Raw genomic sequence first — 19,735 nt, forward strand, 5'->3', positions numbered from 1 at the left:
GTATACTACAGTAATGTTCTGCAAAAGCACTACAGTGAATACTACAGTATACTACAGTCATGTTCTGCAAAAACACTATGGTGAATATTATAGTATACTACAGTAATGTCCGCAAAATAATTACAGTGAATACTATAGTATACCAAAGTAATTTCCGCAAAAACACTACAGTGAATACTGTATAGTATAATCATGTCCACCGAAACACTACAGTGAATATGACAGTAAAGTCCGCAAAAACATTTCAGTAAACATTGTATACTACAGTCATGTCTGCAGAAACACTACAGTGAATACTACAGAAAGGTCTGCAAAAACACAACAGTGAATGCTATAGTGTAGTATGATCATGTCTGCAAAAACACTACAGTGAATGCTATATTATACTAAAGCAATGTCCTCAAAAACACTACAGTGATTACTGTAAACTACAGCCATGTCCGCAGAAACACTACCGTGAAATCTACAGTAAAGTCCGCAAAAACACAAAAGTGAATACTACAGTATACTACAGTCCTGGCAGCAAAACACTACAGTGATAACAACAGTAAAGTCCACAAAACTCTACAGTGAATACTATAGTGTAGTAAAGTTATGTCCACAAAAACACTACAGTGAGTATTATAGTATACCACAGTAATATTCTGCAAAAACAATACAGTGAATCCTGCAGTATACTACAGTCATGTTCTGCAAACAAACTACAGTAAATATTATAGTATACTACAGTAATGCCCTTCTTTTTACAGTGAATACTATAGTATACTAAAGTTATATCGGCAAAAACACTAGAGTGAATACTGTATACTATAGTCATGTCCGCCAAAACACTGCAGTGAATACGACAGTATACTATAGTCATGTACACAAAAACATTACAGTATACTGCAGCAAAGTCTGCAAAAACACTACAGTGAATACGACAGTACACTACAGTCATGTCTGCAAAAACACTACAGCGATTATTATAGTATACTACATTCATGTCTGCAAAAATACTAGAGTGAATACTGTATACTATGGTCATGTCTGCAAAAACACTAAAGTGAATACTATAGTGTAGTACGGTCATGTCCGCAAAAACACTAAAGCAAATATTATAGTTGACTACACCCATGTCTGCAAAAACACTACAGTGAATACTAAAGTACACTACAGTCATGTTCGCAAAAAAATCTATAGTGAATACTATATTATACTATAGTAATGTACACAAAAACATTACAGTATACTACAGCAAAGTCCGCAAAAACATTACAGTGAGTATTCTAGTATTCTTCAGTCATGTTCGCAAAAACATTACAATGAATACTGCAGTAAAGTCCGCAAAAACATTACGGCGAATATTATAGTATACTACACTCATGTCTGCGAAAACACAACATTGAATACTATAGTGTACTATAGTCATGCTCACAAAAACACTACTGTAAATACTATATTTTACTATAGTCATGTAGGCAAAAGCATTACAGTAGACTAAAGCAAATTCTGTACAAACACTACAGTAAAGTCCGCAAAAATACTACAGTGAGTACTATAGTATACTTCAGTCATGTCTGCAAAAACACTAGAGGGAATACTGCAGTAAAGTCCGCAAAAACACTACAGTGAATACTATAGTATACTACAGTCATGTCTGCAAAAGCATTACAATGAATACCATAGTGTAGAACGGTCATGTCCCCAAAAACACTGATTGAAAAAGAGGTCCTTTCAACGGATTTTAGATTATGACAAAATATGCCATCTTTCCCAGGCGTCTCAATCTAGTCATGAAAAACACATCTATATCTGGTTGAAATTTGATTATCAGGGCAGTCTCTCCTGAGACCTATAGACTGTGATGTAAGGGAGTGTCTGCCTTAGCGTTAATACATTATTTGTTAGGGATAGGGTCTAGTTTCCTGAATTTCCGCCTGACTGACGTGCCCAAAGTAAACTGCCTGTTACTCAGGCCCAGAAGCCAGGATATGCATATAATTGGTAGCATTGGATCGAAAAGACTTTGAAGTTTCTAAAACTGTTAACACAATGTCTGAGACTATAACAGAACTGATATGGCAGGCGAAGATTCCAAGAAAATCCAACCAGAAATAATACTTTTTTGAGGTCCCAGGCTCTTATAATGGAAACCTATTGTTTCTATTTAAATCTGTCTCCCTGTCACGTTCTGACCTTAATTTCCTTTGTTTTGTCGTTATTTAGTATGGTCAGGGCATGAGTTGGGGTGGGCAGTCTGTTTGTTTTTCTATGATTTTGGGATTTCTATGTTTCGGCCTAGTATGGTTCTCAATCAGAGGCAGGTGTCATTAGTTGTCTCTGATTGAGAATCATACTTAGGTAACCTGGGTTTCACTGTTTGTTTGTGGGTGATTGTCTATGTTAGTTGCTTGTGTCAGCACAGTTCTCATTATAGCTTCACGGTCGTTATTCGTTTATTGTTTTGTATAGTTTGTATTCAGTGTTCACTGCTTTCTTTAAATCATCATGAACACATATCACGCTGCATTTTGGTCGGCTCCTTACGACGATCGTGACACTCCCAGATTGCAATTCCTATGGCTTCCATTAGATGTCAACAGTCTTTATTCAAGGTTTCAGGCTTGTTTTTTGAAAAACAAGCAAATATTTTGAGTTTTGGTGAGCACCGGAACAATATCAGTCTTTCGGCGTGCGAGAGAGAGGGCACATGCTTACTAATTTTCCTTTTCTATTAAACATACTACTTTCCGTATGAACTATTATAGTTTATTTACATTTTAGAGTACCTGAGGATTGAATAGAAATGTTGTTTGACTTGTTTGGTTGTTTAGTTTAGCGGTAGCTTTTTGGACTCCTTTGTCTGCACGTTGATTACTGAAATCGATGGCGCCAACTAAACTGACTTTTTGGGATATAAAGAAGGATTTATCGAACAAAACGACCATTCATGTTGTAGATGGGACCCTTGGGATTGCAAAAAGAGGAAGATCTTCAAAAGTAAGTGATTTATTTAATCACAATTTGTGAAATATCTGTTGATATGGGGCTCCGTCCTCAGACAATTGCATGGTGTGCCTATTTTAAATCGGCAACGAAGTTAGATTAACAAGACTTTAAGCTTTTAAATTGTATAAGAATGTTCAAGAATGTTTAATATTACGATTATTTATTTGAATTGCGCACCCTCCAATTTCACCGGATGTTGTTGGCTGGTGTCCCGCTAGTGGGACGCCTATCCCTAGAGAGCATACGAGGCCTCTGGGTGTGTCTATGTGGGACAAATCTAGCCAGGGGACACAAGGGGGGTGGCAGTGTTGGCTGGTGGCTGACGGCCCGATGCACAGAGGACATACAAGTGATCGGGGAAGGATGGTTTATCTCTCTTTGGCAACTCGGCCTCAGGCCTGAAAATGTACCCCCCTGATGACATTTACACCATCCCTCCACCCTTCCACACCCACTCCAGTCAGGTTGTCCATTTCATCATCAGGTGTTTCATGGAACATAGCATCATACAGTGGGGCAAAAAAGTATTTAGTCAGCCACCAATTGTGCAAGCGTTTTCTGTAAGTCTTCACAAGGTTTTCACATACTGTTGCTGGTATTTTGGCCCATTCCTCCATGCAGATCTCCTCTAGAGCAGTGATGTTTTGGGGCTGTTGCTGGGCAACACGGACTTTCAACTCCCTCCAAAGAGTTTCTATGGGGTTGAGATCTGGAGACTGGCTAGGCCACTCCAGGACCTTGAAATGCTTCTTACGAAGCCACTCCTTCGTTGCCTGGGCGGTGTGTTTGGGATCATTGTCATGCTGAAAGACCCAGCCACGTTTCATCTTCAATGCCCTTGCTGATGGAAGGAGGTTTTCACTCAAAATCTCACGATACATGGCCCCATTCATTCTTTCCTTTACACGGATCAGTCGTCCTGGTCCCTTTGCAGAAAAACTGCCGCAAAGCATGATGTTTCCACCCCCATGCTTCACAGTAGGTATGGTGTTCTTTGGATGCAACTCAGCATTCTTTGTCCTCCAAACATGACGAGTTGAGTTTTTACCAAAAAGTTCTATTCTGGTTTCATCTGACCATATGACATTCTCCCAATCTTCTTCTGGATCATCCAAATGCTCTCTAGCAAACTTCAGACGGGCCTGGACATGTACTGGCTTAAGCAGGGGGACACGTCTGGCACTGCAGGATTTGAGTCCCTGGCGGCGTAGTATGTTACTGATGGTAGGCTTTGTTACTTTGGTCCCAGCTCTCTGTAGGTCATTCACTAGGTCCCCCCGTGTGGTTCTGGGATTTTTGCTCACCGTTCTTGTGATCATTTTGACCCCACTGGGTGAGATCTTGCTTGGAGCCCCAGATCGAGGGAGAGTATCAGTGGTCTTGTATGTCTTCCATTTCCTAATAATTGCTCCCACAGTTGATTTCTTCAAACCAAGCTGCTTACCTATTGCAGATTCAGTCTTCCCAGCCTGGTGCAGATCTACAATTTTGTTTCTGGTGTCCTTTGACAGCTCTTTGGTCTTGGCCATAGTGGAGTTTGGAGTGTGGACAGGTGTCTTTTATACTGATAACAAGTTCAAACAGGTGCCATTGTCTTCGTACCCAAGATAATTGTGTAGTTTAGAGTGTGTAGTTTTATGTCGTCCTTAACATAGGAGACTCTGCTAGCTAGCCAACAGCTAGCCAACGTCTACCGAACAGAACTTCTGCACTCAACAATCCGGTCGCATTTCGCTTCGCTCCACAGGTAGTATCACATTTTTCATTTCATTTCATTACAGTACAACGGCTTGATTTGTTTGATCGTAGCTAGCTACATAGCTAGCTACATAGCCGTCTTTGTATCAAAGATAATTGTGTAGTCTAGAGCGATTTCCTAGGTTAGTTAGCCAGCTATTGTCGTTCTTTTAACGCAACGTAACGTAATCAACACTGCTAGCTAGCCAGCTACAGTAGAAACTATTACACTCAACGGAACGACTTGATTAGTGTAGTGTCAACAACGCAGCCAATGCCAGCTAGCCTACTTAGTCAACAACGCAGCCTCTGCCAGCTAGCCTACTTCAGCAGTACTGTATCATTTTAATCATTTTAGTCAATAAGATTCTTGCTACGTAAGCTTAACTCTCTGAACACTCGTGACGTGTAGTCCACTTGTCATTCAATCTCCTTTGCATTAGCGTAGCCTCTTGTGTAGCCTGTCAACTATGTGTCTGTCTATCCCTGTTCTCTCCTCTCTGCACAGACCATACAAACGCTCCACACCGCGTGGCGCGGCCACCTAATCTGGTGGTCCCAGCGCGCACGACCCACGTGGAGTTCCAGGTCTCCGGTAGCCTCTGGAACTGCCGATCTGCGGCCAACAAGGCAGAGTTCATCTCCGCCTATGTCTCCCTCCAGTCCCTCGACTTCTTGGCACTGACGGAAACATGGATCACCACAGACAACACTGCTACTCCTACTGCTCTCTCTTCGTCTGCCCACGTGTTCTCGCACACCCGAGAGCTTCTGGTCAGCGGGGTGGTGGCACCGGGATCCTCATCTCTCCCAAGTGGTCATTCTCTCTTTCTCCCCTTACCCATCTGTCTATCGCCTCCTTTGAATTCCATGCTGTCACAGTTACCAGCCCTTTCAAGCTTAACATCCTTATCATTTATCGCCCTCCAGGTTCCCTCGGAGAGTTCATCAATGAGCTTGATGCCTTGATAAGCTCCTTTCCTGAGGACGGCTCACCTCTCACAGTTCTGGGCGACTTTAACCTCCCCACGCCTACCTTTGACTCATTCCTCTCTGCCTCCTTCTTTCCCTCCTCTCCTCTTTTGACCTCACCCTCTCACCTTCCCCCCTACTCACAAGGCAGGAAATACGCTCGACCTCATCTTTACTAGATGCTGTTCTTCCACTAACCTCGTTGCAACTCCCCTCCAAGTCTCCGACCACTACCTTGTATCCTTTCCCTCTCGCTCTCATCCAACACTTCCCACACTGCCCCTACTCGGATGGTATCGCGCCGTCCCAACCTTCGCTCTCTCTCCCCCGCTACTCTCTCCTCTTCCATCCTATCATCTCTTCCCTCTGCTCAAACCTTCTCCAACCTATCTCCTGATTCTGCCTCCTCAACCCTCCTCTCCTCCCTTTCTGCATCCTTTGACTCTCTATGTCCCCTATCCTCCAGGCCGGCTCGGTCCTCCCCTCCCGCTCCGTGGCTCGACGACTCATTGCGAGCTCACAGAACAGGGCTCCGGGCAGCCGAGCGGAAATGGAGGAAAACTCGCCTCCCTGCGGACCTGACATCCTTTCACTCCCTCCTCTCTACATTTTCCTCTTCTCTCTCTGCTGCTAAAGCCACTTTCTACCACTCTAAATTCCAAGCATCTGCCTCTAACCCTAGGAAGCTCTTTGCAACCTTCTCCTCCCTCCTGAATCCTCCTCCCCCTCCCCCCCTCCTCCCTCTCTGCAGATGACTTCGTCAACCATTTTGAAAAGAAGGTCGACGACATCCGATCCTCGTTTGCTAAGTCAAACGACACCGCTAGTTCTGCTCACACTGCCCTACCCTGTGCTCTGACCTCTTTCTCCCCTCTCTCTCCAGATGAAATCTCGCGTCTTGTGACGGCCGGCCGCCCAACAACCTGCCCGCTTGACCCTATCCCCTCCTCTCTTCTCCAGACCATTTCCGGAGACCTCTCCCTTACCTCACCTCGCTCATCAACTCATCCCTGACCGCTGGCTACGTCCCTTCCGTCTTCAAGAGAGCGAGAGTTGCACCCCTTCTGAAAAAACCTACACTCGATCCCTCCGATGTCAACAACTACAGACCAGTATCCCTTCTTTCTTTTCTCTCCAAAACTCTTGAACGTGCCGTCCTTGGCCAGCTCTCCCGCTATCTCTCTCAGAATGACCTTCTTGATCCAAATCAGTCAGGTTTCAAGACTAGTCATTCAACTGAGACTGCTCTTCTCTGTATCACGGAGGCGCTCGCACTGCTAAAGCTAACTCTCTCTCCTCTGCTCTCATCCTTCTAGACCTATCGGCTGCCTTCGATACTGTGAACCATCAGATCCTCCTCTCCACCCTCTCCGAGTTGGGCATCTCCGGCGCGGCCCACGCTTGGATTGCGTCCTACCTGACAGGTCGCTCCTACCAGGTGGCGTGGCGAGAATCCGTCTCCACACCACGTGCTCTCACCACTGGTGTCCCCCAGGGCTCTGTTCTAGGCCCTCTCCTATTCTCGCTATACACCAAGTCACTTGGCTCTGTCATAACCTCACATGGTCTCTCCTATCATTGCTATGCAGACGACACACAATTAATCTTCTCCTTTCCCCCTTCTGATGACCAGGTGGCGAATCGCATCTCTGCATGTCTGGCAGACATATCCGTGTGGATGACGGATCACCACCTCAAGCTGAACCTCGGCAAGACGGAGCTGCTCTTCCTCCCGGGGAAGGACTGCCCGTTCCATGATCTCGCCATCACGGTTGACAACTCCATTGTGTCCTCCTCCCAGAGCGCTAAGAACCTTGGCGTGATCCTGGACAACACCCTGTCGTTCTCAACTAACATCAAGGCGGTGGCCCGTTCCTGTAGGTTCATGCTCTACAACATCCGCAGAGTACGACCCTGCCTCACACAGGAAGCGGCGCAGGTCCTAATCCAGGCACTTGTCATCTCCCGTCTGGATTACTGCAACTCGCTGTTGGCTGGGCTCCCTGCCTGTGCCATTAAACCCCTACAACTCATCCAGAACGCCGCAGCCCGTCTGGTGTTCAACCTTCCCAAGTTCTCTCCGTCACCCCGCTCCTCCGCTCCCTCCACTGGCTTCCAGTTGAAGCTCGCATCCGCTACAAGACCATGGTGCTTGCCTACGGAGCTGTGAGGGGAACGGCACCTCAGTACCTCCAGGCTCTGATCAGGCCCTACACCCAAACCAGCCCAGTCAAAACTGTTCGCTGCTCTGGCCCCCAATGGTGGAACAAACTCCTCACGACGCCAGGACAGCGGAGTCAATCACCACCTTCCGGAGACACCTGAAACCCCACCTCTTTAAGGAATACCTAGGATAGGATAAAGTAATCCCTCTCACCCCCCTCCCCTGAAAAGATTTAGATGCACTACTGTTCCACTGGAGGTCATAAGGTGAATGCACCAATCATCTTTTTAAGTGGGAGAACTTGCACAATTGGTGGCTGACTAAATACTTTTTTGCCCCACTGTATGCATGCATGTATCGTTTCATATGCACATATAGTTTCATAGAAATATGGAAGATGGAATGTACGTGCTGAGTGAAAGCACAGGAGAAGACAGCAAATAAGCTAAGAGTGACAAAGTCTGAACATCTGATAGAGGACCAAGTCTATTTTTGAGGGAGTTTGAACGGACTTCCAAGTGCTTTTCAGACCGTGAATCAGTTAAACCTCAATCAACTGAAACATGTCTTAGAACTTGGTCACATACTGTAGCTTGGTCAGACGGCTGCCCCTTCAGTTCCTGTGACTTCGGAAACACCTGCAGGCAAAGCTGCAGCAGCTGTGAGACGTGACACAGGTCATGAACAGAACATGCAGGTCACATAGGGAACAGGATTTCAGTTAAAAGTGCAACCATTTGTCACGTCCTCCCCAGAGATGGACGCGGCAAAGTGATGACTGGCCAATGAATATCACACAGAGGTTAGTGTACTTGTGAAAATAAGAAAGGTTAAGGATGAACATTATAAAGCGGGGTTGAGAGAGAAAGAAGGAGAGGGCAAAGAGAATGGGAGAACATGAGAGTGGAGTAAGTGAGAGTGGGGTAAGAGAGAAAGGAGGGGAGAATAGGGTGAGAGAGGCTTGAGTTTCCTGCCTGTTTTGGACTACTGACAAACTTGACCTCCGCTTGGTTTATTCTACTTGGATGTACTATTTTTGACTCTCCCACGGCCCGATGAAGCGCTTGCCTCCCTCCTGGTCTCCACCAGCCTCCACCGGCCTATACTGGAAACTAAATCCCTCCAAAGTGCTATACTCCTGGCTATCATGGTAACATGGCCTCTGTTGAGTTGCTGTTTTGATGGGCCCCAGCTCTCTCCTTGCTGTTGTTATACTGGCAAGTTTTATGCCTTGGTTGTGTTTATTGTGGGTCCTAGTGCTGGCTGCTTTCTAGACTGTGGTTGGGATCTGGCTTGCTGCCTATAACTGTGGTGATCCTGCAAACTCTGTGATTTAATCTAACTATAGCACTGTGTGGATTGATAGACTTTTAGCTGATTTCTAGCCAACCCATTTTATTTGTGTGGATTTTAATTTACTTATTCCAAATTGGCTTTCACCACTTTCTGCCATATGGGAAAACTGACGTTTTCCAGATTGACTTCTACCACCTTCAGAGACTATGGTGAACATTTACTTTCATCCCATGTAGGAGCTGCACCTACTTTGTACAGTTCCTGGGTAATATTAACTGTCAGACCACTTTACTTTTTCCACATTGTGGAAAGTGGCCTTGGTGATCTCGGTGCTGATGGGCCTGGATCTGGAGTGGGCGCACGCTGTCTGGGAGAGGGATGGTCTAGAAGTGCAGTCCTATGAGCGCTTCACTCAACTCTTCCGTGCCGTTTTTGACCACCCTACAGAGGGCTGAGAGGGAGGTGAGCATCTACTTTGTCTATGCCAGGGTTCCAGAACAGCGTCTGAGTATGCTCTGGTTTTCCAGACGGTGGCTGCGTCCACTGGCTGGAACGACCCAAGCCCTGTTGACGGTTTTCCGCAGCGGGCTAGAGGTGGACGTCCAGACTGAGCTGGCCTGTCGTGATGAGGATCTCACGCTGGACCAGCACATCGCCATCCACCTGGATAATCACCTGCGTGCCCATCATCGCCCATCCCGGGGGTCCGGGTCTCTCCTGGAACCTCTAGCGAGACTGAGCCCATGGAGGTGGGCACGATGCACCTTCCCCCAGAGGAATGTCAATGTCATCGTCAACAGGGTCTCTGCTCCTAATGCGGGGAGTCGGACCATCCCTGGAACACCTTTCCCAGAAGGAGAATCAGAGGAGGAAGTGACAGGCCGAGGAGCACTCCTGCACCTTCCCAGGTAGGCATGGATGTGCCTTGCTCCTCTCTGTCCACCCAGCCCGTCCTCCTTCCTGTCACCTTTCCTTGACTATCCTGGCCCCCCACTGAGTCCTGCCCTATTGGACTCAGGTTCTGCAGGCAATTTTCTAGACCGGTCAGTGGCATTATCATTACGCATTCCTCTAATTTGTTTATAACCTCCTATCCCAGTCCATGCCCTAGACAAACGTCCCCTAGGAACAGAACTGGTGTGCCAGACCACGATTCCCATTTCCCATACAGTTGCCTACAACCACCATGAACGCATCACTTTTCTCATCTTAGACTCTCCTGCACACCCTGTAGTTTTAGGTTTCCCCTGGTTACAGTTGCATTACCAAGGATATCGTGGACAGAGATGAGGTTGTTGGGTTGGTCGCAGGAGTGTAATGGTAGGTGTCTCTCTGTCTATCTGTGTCATCTCTGTGGAAAGTCCGGACCATGCTACCCACGTCCCTATCCCGGAGGAATACCGGGAACTACAGGTGGCATTTTCGAAGACTCGTGCTGCCTGGTTCTACCCTCCCGCGGGGGCACATCTACCTTCTCTCGAATGCTGAGACCGAAGCCTTGGAGGTCTATGTCCAGGAGGTGCTGGCCCAAGGATTCCTCTGTCCGTCCACCTCTCCGGGCCTCCTCCAGCCTCCCCTCTCCTACCGGCCGGGATCTAAGAACGTCAAGACCAATGCGTTGTCTCGGGTGCATGACACAGAGGATCGGAGGGAGAAACACCAGTCTCAACGTCAACAGTGAAGAGGCAACTCCGGGGTGCTGACCTTCTAGGTAGAGTTCCTCTGTCCAATGTCTGTGTTCTTTTGCCCATCTTGATATTTTCTTTTTATTGGCCAGGCTTTTTCTTTGTAACTCTGCCTAGAAGGCCAGCATCCCAGAGTCCCCTCTTCACTGTTGACGTTGAGACTGGTGTTTTGAGGGTACAATTGAATGAAGCTGCCAGTTTAGGACTCATGGGGCATCTGTTTCTCAAACTAGACACTCTAATGTACTTGTCCTCTTGCTCAGTTGTGCACCGGGGCCTCCCATGCCTCTTTCTAGGTGTGCTTGGACAATTTTTGTTTGTTGGTGATATGGACACCAAGGATCTTGAGGCTCTCAACCTACTCCTGTTACGTCCGTTGTTAGAAGGAGTCCAAGGTGCAGCGAGGTAGGCGTACATTATACTTTTATTTTAAATGACACCAAAAAACAACAAAATGCAAAACAAACGTAAAGCTATATGCAGTGCAGAAAGCAACTACACACAAACAAGATCCCACAACTGAAGGTGGGAAAAAGGGCTGCCTTAAGTATGATCCCCAATCAGAGACAACGATAGACAGCTGCCTCTGATTGGGAACCATACCCGGCCAACAAAGAAATAGACAAACTAGAATGCCCACCCAAATCACACCCTGACCTACCCAAATAGAAAAATTAAAAGGCTCTCTAAGGTCAGGGCGTGACAGCTCCACTACATCCCTGTTGGTGAGAATGGGGGCGTGCTTGGTCCTACTCTCTGTTATTATCTATGCATAGTCACTTTAATAACTCCACCTACAGTTGAAGTTGGAAGTTTACATACACTTAGGTTGGAGTCATTAAAACTAGTTTTTCAACCACTCCACAAGTCGGTTAGGACATCTGCTTTGTGCATGACACAAGTAATTTTTCCAACAATTGTTTACAGACAGATTATTTCACTTATAATTCACTGTACCACAATTCCAGTTGGTCAGAAGTTTACAAACACTAAGTTGACTGTGCCTTTAAACAGTTTGGAAAATTCCAGAAAATGATGTCATTGCTTTAGACGCTTCTAATGGACATAATTTGAGTCAATTGGAAGTGTACGTGTGGATGTATTTCAAGGACTACCTTCAAACTCAGTGCCTCTTTGCTTGACATCATGGGAAAATCAAAAGAATTCTGCTAAGACCTCAGAAAATGTTTTGTAGACCTCCACAAGTCTGGTTCTTCATCGGGAGCAATTTCCAAAGGCCTGAAGGTACCATGTTCATCTGCACAAACAATAGTATGCAAGTATAAACACCATGGAACCACGAAGCCGTCATACCACTCAGGAAGGAGACAGGTTCTGTCTCCTAGACATAACCTGAAAGGCCGCTCAGCATGGAAGAAGCCACTGCTCCAAAACCGCCATAAAAAACATCGTACTTTTTGGAGAATTGTCCTCTGGTCTGATGAAACAAAAATAGAATTGTTTGGCCATGATGACCATCGTTATGTTTGGAGGAAAAAGGGGGAGGCTTTCAAGCCGAAGAATACCATCCCAACCGTGAAGCACAGGGGTGGCAGCATCATGTCGTGTGGGTGCTTTGCTGCAGGAGGGACTAGTGCACTTCACAAAATAGATGGCATCATGAGGACAGAAAATTATGTGGATATATTAAAGCAACATCTCAAGACATCAGTCAGAAAGTTCAAGCTTGGTCACAAATGGGTCTTCCAAATGGACAATGACCCCAAACATACTTCCAAAGTTGTGGTAAAATGGCTTAAGGACAACAAAGTCAAGGTATTGGAGTGGCCATAACAAAGCCCTGACCTCAATCCCATAAAAAATGTGTGGGCAGAACTGAAAAAGTGTGTGCGAGCAAGGAGGCCTACAATCCTGACTCAGTTACACCAGCTGTGTCAGGAGGAATGGACCAAAATTCACCCAACATATTGTGGGAAGCTTGTGGAAGGCTACCCGAAACGTATGACCCAAGTTAAACCATTTAAAGGCAATGCTACCAAATATTAATTGAGTGTATGTAAACTTCTGACCCACTGGGAATGTGATGAAAGAATTAAAAGCTGAAATAAATCATTCTCTCTACTATTATTCTGACATTTCAAATTCTTAAAATGAAGTGTTGATCCTAACTGACCAAAGACAGGGAATTTCTACTAGGATTAAATGTCAGGAATTGTGAAAAACTGAGTTTAAATGTATTTGGCTAAAGTTTATGTAAACTTCCGAATTCAACTGTACATTTACATATTACCTCAATTACCTCGACTAACCGGTGCCCCTGTAGCAGTGTGATGTTGTTCCCCTAGATTATGCACCAAGTTGCACTCAAGGACCAATTCAAATAGGCCAGGTCGAGGGGATGTTAATTATTTGATAATAATAATAATAATTCAGTGTGTTTTTAAAATTTAATTACAGCTGCATAGCTAATGTTATTCTTTGGTGTACAAACACTTTTTCATATCAATATACACGTGTACATACACGTGATTGTAAAAGTTTGGTATATTTTGGTTTGGCCCATCGCGGGTTATCTGAATTTCCGTACCCCCTTATTGTTCTCTTTTGCCTGACCTTCGGCATAGCAAGCTATGTTGTCCTTGGCTCCGAAATCGTTCAATATAAAACCGTGGTAATGTTACACAATGTGCTGTTATGCAACCATATGTTTGTTACAATGTGGACAATATTAAGATTTATGTTAACAAGTTTCACCGAGCTCGCTAGGGTATCTATTGTAACTTGTGAGTACTTGGGACAGTGTTTGAGTGAGTGTTCATGTGCTTGCGCAGGTGCCTGAGAGCTATGACTGCGCCAAGGTCTAAAATATTGTGTGTTGTCTCTTTGTGTTCAGGTATGTCTTTTATTTGGTCTGAATTATGTTCTATATCATTTTACTTGTATTGTATGGTGTGCTGTTGTGCACTAAATGTGTGCACGCAGCACCTGTTATTTATTTTTAGCGCTCTCTTTGCCTGACCTTTGGCATAGCAAGGTGTCTGAGAGCTATGACTGTGCCAAGGGCTAAAATATTGTGTGTTGTCTCTTTGTGTGCAGGGCAAATAAAAATAATTCAACCAGCAGTTGTGGCAGTGTCCTAATCAAAAGTACACAACGCAGAACGAACCATGCTATACCCCCGCACATTGACTCTGTACCTGTTGTTCATGACCTTGTCAATCCTTTAGACACTAAAATGAACTGTGCTGCTTTGTTTGTGGACCTGTCAAAAGCTTTTGATACTGTTGATCATGCAATTATTTTTTTTACAAGTTGTCCTCGATAGGCCTGAGCTCTGATGCCTGTTCATGGTTTTATGATGATCTTAGAGACAGAACTCAGGTCATCGTGATTGAAGTGGTTAAGCCTGAATTTCTTGAAGTACATAAAGGTGTACCACAGGGGTTGATTTTGGGACCTGTTCTCTTCACGATTTGTATAAACATTATTGGTCAGTCTGTTAAAAATGTTAAATTCAATCTATATGCGGATGATACTATTATGTATGCTAATGCCCCGGCTCCCGAGTGGCGCAGCGGTCTAAGTCACTGCATCTCAGGGCCAGAGGCGTCACTACAGACCCTGGTTTGATTCCAGACCGTATCACAACCGGCCGTGATTGGGAATCCCATAGGGCGGCACATAACGGCCCAGCGTCGTCCTGGTTAGTGTTTGGCCGGGGTAGGCCATCATTGTAAAGAAGAATTTGTTCTGACTGACTTGCCTAGTTAAATAAAGGTTAAATAAAATAACATTTAAATAAAGACTGTTGATCTGGTTGTGTCAAAACTACAGTCACATTTTATATTTATGCAGGAATCCCTTGCTGATTTAAAACCTGCGCTTAATATGGGCAAAACAAAATGCATGTTGTTTTTAAACTCTCGTAAGAATGTTTCAGATGAATTCACTCATTAGAAAGTGTTCCTGCATATAAATACTTAGGCATCTGGACTGATATGGATGAAATAGATCGTGCCTTTCTCTAAACAGTAAGAAGCAAATTATTCAGTCAACCTTTTAATCTGTTGTTGATGATGGTGCTATTATTTATGAAAAGTGCAGCTTCCACTACTCTTAAAACCTTTAGATGCCATCTACCATAGTGCCCTTCGTTTTGTTACAGGTGATAGTTTTGATACTCATCACTGCATCCTGTATCAAAAGTTTGGCTGGACTTCGTGAAAGACCCGTAGATCTCTACATTACTCCTACTTTGTTTACAAGGCCCTACTTCCATCTTATCTAATGTCTCTATTGAAGTATAGACACCTGAGTTGCCTGACACATGCGAAGGATTGGTTAACTCTTGAGGCTCCTAGGGTCTTTACCGAGCAAGGTAAATCTGCTTTAAGTTTTAATGCACTGTATTGCTGGAACAAAATGTAAAATATATTTAATCTTGATGTTCATGTACCGTTCAGAAAATTTTAACTATTGGGGACTTATGTGTGAAGGAATGTAACTGTTTTTCTGGTTGATGTTTAATTTGTGCTTCCCATGACTGTGTTTTGTATTTTCATATATATATATATATATATGTGTGTGTGTGTGTGGCATTTGCCAGAGAACACCAAGATTGGAAAATTCGTCACTGGCGCCCTGTGCTCTTCACAGATGAAAGCAGGTTCACACTGAGTACATGTGACAGACGTGACAGAGTCTGGAGACGCCGTGGAGAACGTTCTGCTGCCTGCAACATCCTCCAGCATGACCGGTTTGGCAGTGGGTCAGTCATGGTGTGGGGTGGCATTTCTTTGGGGGGCCGCACAGCCCTCCATGTGCTCGCCAGAGGTAGCCTGACTGCCCTTAGGTACCGAGATGAGATCCTTAGACCCCTTGTGAGACCATATGCTGGTGCGGTTGGCCCTGGGTTCCTCCTAATGCAAGACAATGCTAGACCTTATGTGGCTGGAGTGTGTCAGCAGTTCCTGCAAGAGGAATGCATTGATGCTATGGACTGGCCCGCCCGTTCCCCAGACCTGAATCCAATTGAGCACATCTGGGACATCATGTCTCGCTCCATCCACCAACCACCATCCAGTTGCACCACAGACTGTCCAGGAGTTGGCGGATGCTTTAGTCCAGGTCTGGGAGGAGATCCCTCAGGAGACCATCCGCCACCTCATGAGGAGCATGCCCAGGTGTTGTAGGGAGGTCATACAGGCACGTGGAGGCCACACACACTACTGAGCCTCATTTTGACTTACATCAAAGTTGGATCAGCCTGTAGTGTGGTTTTCCACTTTAATTTTGAGTGTGACTCCAAATCCAGACCTCCATATGTTGATAAATTTGATTTCCATTGATCATTTTTGTGTGATTTTGTTGTCAGCACATTCAACTATGTAAAGAAAAAAGTATTTAATAAGAATATTTCATTAATTCAGACCTAGGATGTGTTATTTTAGTGTTCCCTTTATTTTTTTGAGCAGTGTATATACAAAAGTATGTGGACACCAATTCAAATGAGTGAATTCGGCTATTTCAGCCACACCCGTTGCTGAGAGGTTTATTAAATCGAGCACACAGACATACAATCTCCATTGACAAATATTGGCAGTATAACGACCTTACTGAACGCCCCACAAGCTCACAGAATGGGAGCGTCGAGTGCTGAAGCACGTAACGCGTAAAAAATAGTCTATCCTCTTTTGCAAAACTCACTACATAGTTTCAAACTGCCTCTGGAAGCAAAATCAGCACAATAATTGTTCACCGGGAGCTTCATCAAATGGGTTTCCACAGCTAAGATCCTCATGCGCAATGCCAAGAGTTGACTTAAGTGGTGTAAAGCTCGTCGCCATTGGACTCTGGAGCAGTGGAAACACATTCTCTGTAGTGATGAATCACTACATCACCATCTGGCAGTCTGACAGACCAATCTGAGTTTGCCGGATGCCAGGAGAACGCAATGCATAGTGCCAACTTTAAAGTCTAGTGCAGGAGGAATAATGATCTGGGGCTGTTTTTCATGGTTCGGGCTAGGCCCTTAAGTTCCAGTGAAGGGAAATCTTAACGCTACAGCAGTGATTCACAACCTTTTTCGGTTCCTGTACCACCAACTGAATTGTGCTCTGCCCAGACTATCCAAAGTATATGCATTTTACCGGTAGGTCTATGGTCTCATGATTCTTCTCAAGTACCCCTTGTGGATAGGCCAAGTACCAGGTCCTAGCACCCCTGGATGGGAACCACTGTGCTACAACATAAAATTACATTCTAGACTATTCTGTGCTTCCAACTTTGTGGCAGTTTGTGGAAGGCCCTTTCCTGTTTCAGTATGACAATTCCCCCATGCACAAAGCGAGGTCCATACAGAAATGGTTTGTCGAGATCATTGTGGAAGAACTTGACTGGCCTGCACAGAGCAGGCCAGTCATATATATTATGGCGTACAGCAGGTCAGCCACCAGGGGGAGACTCGTCGAGGCTTGGGGCGATGGCTCCATCTGCTGGACGTGCCAGGTCTTGACGGGCTCTCCTCCCAGGACTAATTGGGGCTGATTGGGGAGTTTGTGAGTAATCAAGGGCTGATTAATCACCAGCTGTACAAGCCCCATAAAGCTGCCAGAAGTGCAGCACACAGGAGAGGACTGGGGGAAGTAAGGTGACTTTTGTGTGCCTGACAGGATACAGACCCAGAGCCCAGAAGACGGTATACCTATCTCATGGGGGAGACCTATCCTTTCCTTTCGATTTATTATTTAATAATCACCCTTGAAACTGAGCTAATCATACTCTGTCTGTGTCTGATCTGTGTAAACGTCTTGACCAAACCCCCTGGTCTGTCACAAGTTGTAGAGAATATGGGCAATCTGATAACGTGGTCAGATCAGGGTTGATGTTTACGTAGTATCAGCATGGATTAGTAGATAGCTCGACAGGCGGTTCAGGCACAAGCACAACAGGCGGTTCAGGAATGAACGCTGGAGGAACAGCGATTACAAAATGTCCACTTTGTTGAGGAAATCAGGTCAACTTTGTTGAGGAAATCAGCAAGGAGGAGCGTCTCCTGAATCACATCCCAACCAGTTTTTACTCAAAGTAACGGAAGACAATGACGTCGAAACCTACCTCTGTACGTTTGGACGGACAGCTCTACGGGAAGGATGGCCTAGGCCGAATTGGGCCAGTCTGCTGGCCCCGTTCCTCGGGGAATGCCCAAAGGTGTATTGGGACCTGGACAACGAACAGGCAGCTAATTACGACGGACTCAAACGGGAGATACTCAGCCGCCAAGTGTACAGCCTGGCCCATCAGGCTCAACAGTTCCATGACTGGAGGTTCGTGGCCGATGCATCCCCCCGAACACAGATGAGCGATCTACTGTGCATCACCAGGGCATGGCTCCTAACCGACGTATCAACCCTCTCCATCCTCGACAAAGTGGTCCTGGAACGCTTCTTACGGGCGCTACCCCACAACATGAAGAGGGCAGCGAGTCTATGCATGCCCCAGACATTGGAGGGCCTCCTGGAAGCAGTGGAGATGTATCATAACACGCAGGCCCTGCTGAGTGGGAGCCGAGATGAGTCGGCGACCCGTCCGAGGGGACGGAAGGACAGCCCTACCGCGATGTACCCCAAACCGACAGTCGGCAGGGCCAAAGGACCACAAACCCGTGGAGAAACGGTTGGGGTAGGGCCGACTCGTCACCGACAACCCCAGGTAGATGGAGACCAAAGGAGGTGTTTTGAGTGTGGCGCCCGGGGGCACATTGCCTGGAATTTCTCGAGAGTAGTCGATCAGCTAGCCATCAGCTAGGCCCGGAGGCGAGGTGGGTCATGCCGTGAGCTATATCACCTCCTGTTGGGCGCACCCCGAATCAACTGCACCCACGGTCCCGGTGAAGGTTGACGTACACGACACAGAAGCGCTATTGGACTTCGGAAGTATGATTACGCTCGTAACCACGAGCCTGCTGAACCAGGAGTCTGAAAGGGGTAGGGAGATTTTCATTTCCTGTGTTCACGGTGACACAAAGCGGTATCTAACCGTATGGACCAACATCGTGACGCCACAAGGGAGCTGCCAGATGACGGTGGATGCTGTGCCAGAGTTGCTGGTACCTCTCCTAGTGGGACGGGATTGTTCGCTGTTCACGGCCCAATGGGGGCACGAGTTGAGGAAGAAGGTACGAGCTGGCTGAAGAAGAGAGCGAGGACGACCAATAGCCTGTGCGGCCCAGAAGCAACCGGTTAACCAGCATGTGTCTACGGCTCTGGAGTCGGATTCGGAGGGGGCGCAGGAACCCGAACCCCCTGGGGAACCCCTGGAGGAGGAGCCCAGCCTCCCCATCCTCGATTTTGAGGGGCCAGTCGAGACCCCCGCTGGGGGCCAACTGAGGGGACAATTTGGGACGGCCCAGCGGAAGGGTCCAAACTTGAAAGCCGCCACAGCCCAAGTGATAGTGGTGGATGGACAGCTACTTCCGGGGGTGAGTGACAGGCGATACCCCCATTTCCAAATCAAAATAACCTTTTGTATCAAGTGTCGCGCCAACAGGGGTAACTTCGAGAGGTATGGTTGCTGCCCTGACGGTACGTGGGAACCATTCTTCAGCTGGCCCACAACCAACTGTTGGGGGCACAACTGGGAATGGAGAAGACCCGAGAATGGATCACCGCCCGGTTCCACTGGCCCGGGATGAGGATGGCCGTGGAAGACTACTGTCGCAGCTGCCGGGAGTGTCAACTCACGGTCCTGAAAGCCCACTTCCAAAGCCCATTGGTCACCCTACGATCATCAAGGTGCCCTTTGAACACATCGCCATGGACATAGTGGGACCCCTGGTAAAAACAGCACGAGGACACCGGTACATGCTGGTGATAGTAGATTATGTCACCCGGTGTCCCATGGCCATTCCCCTACGGGCGGCGGTATCCAA

Source organism: Oncorhynchus nerka, linkage group LG14, assembly GCF_034236695.1.
Source record: "Oncorhynchus nerka isolate Pitt River linkage group LG14, Oner_Uvic_2.0, whole genome shotgun sequence".
In the NCBI taxonomy this organism is placed as follows: domain Eukaryota; kingdom Metazoa; phylum Chordata; class Actinopteri; order Salmoniformes; family Salmonidae; genus Oncorhynchus; species Oncorhynchus nerka.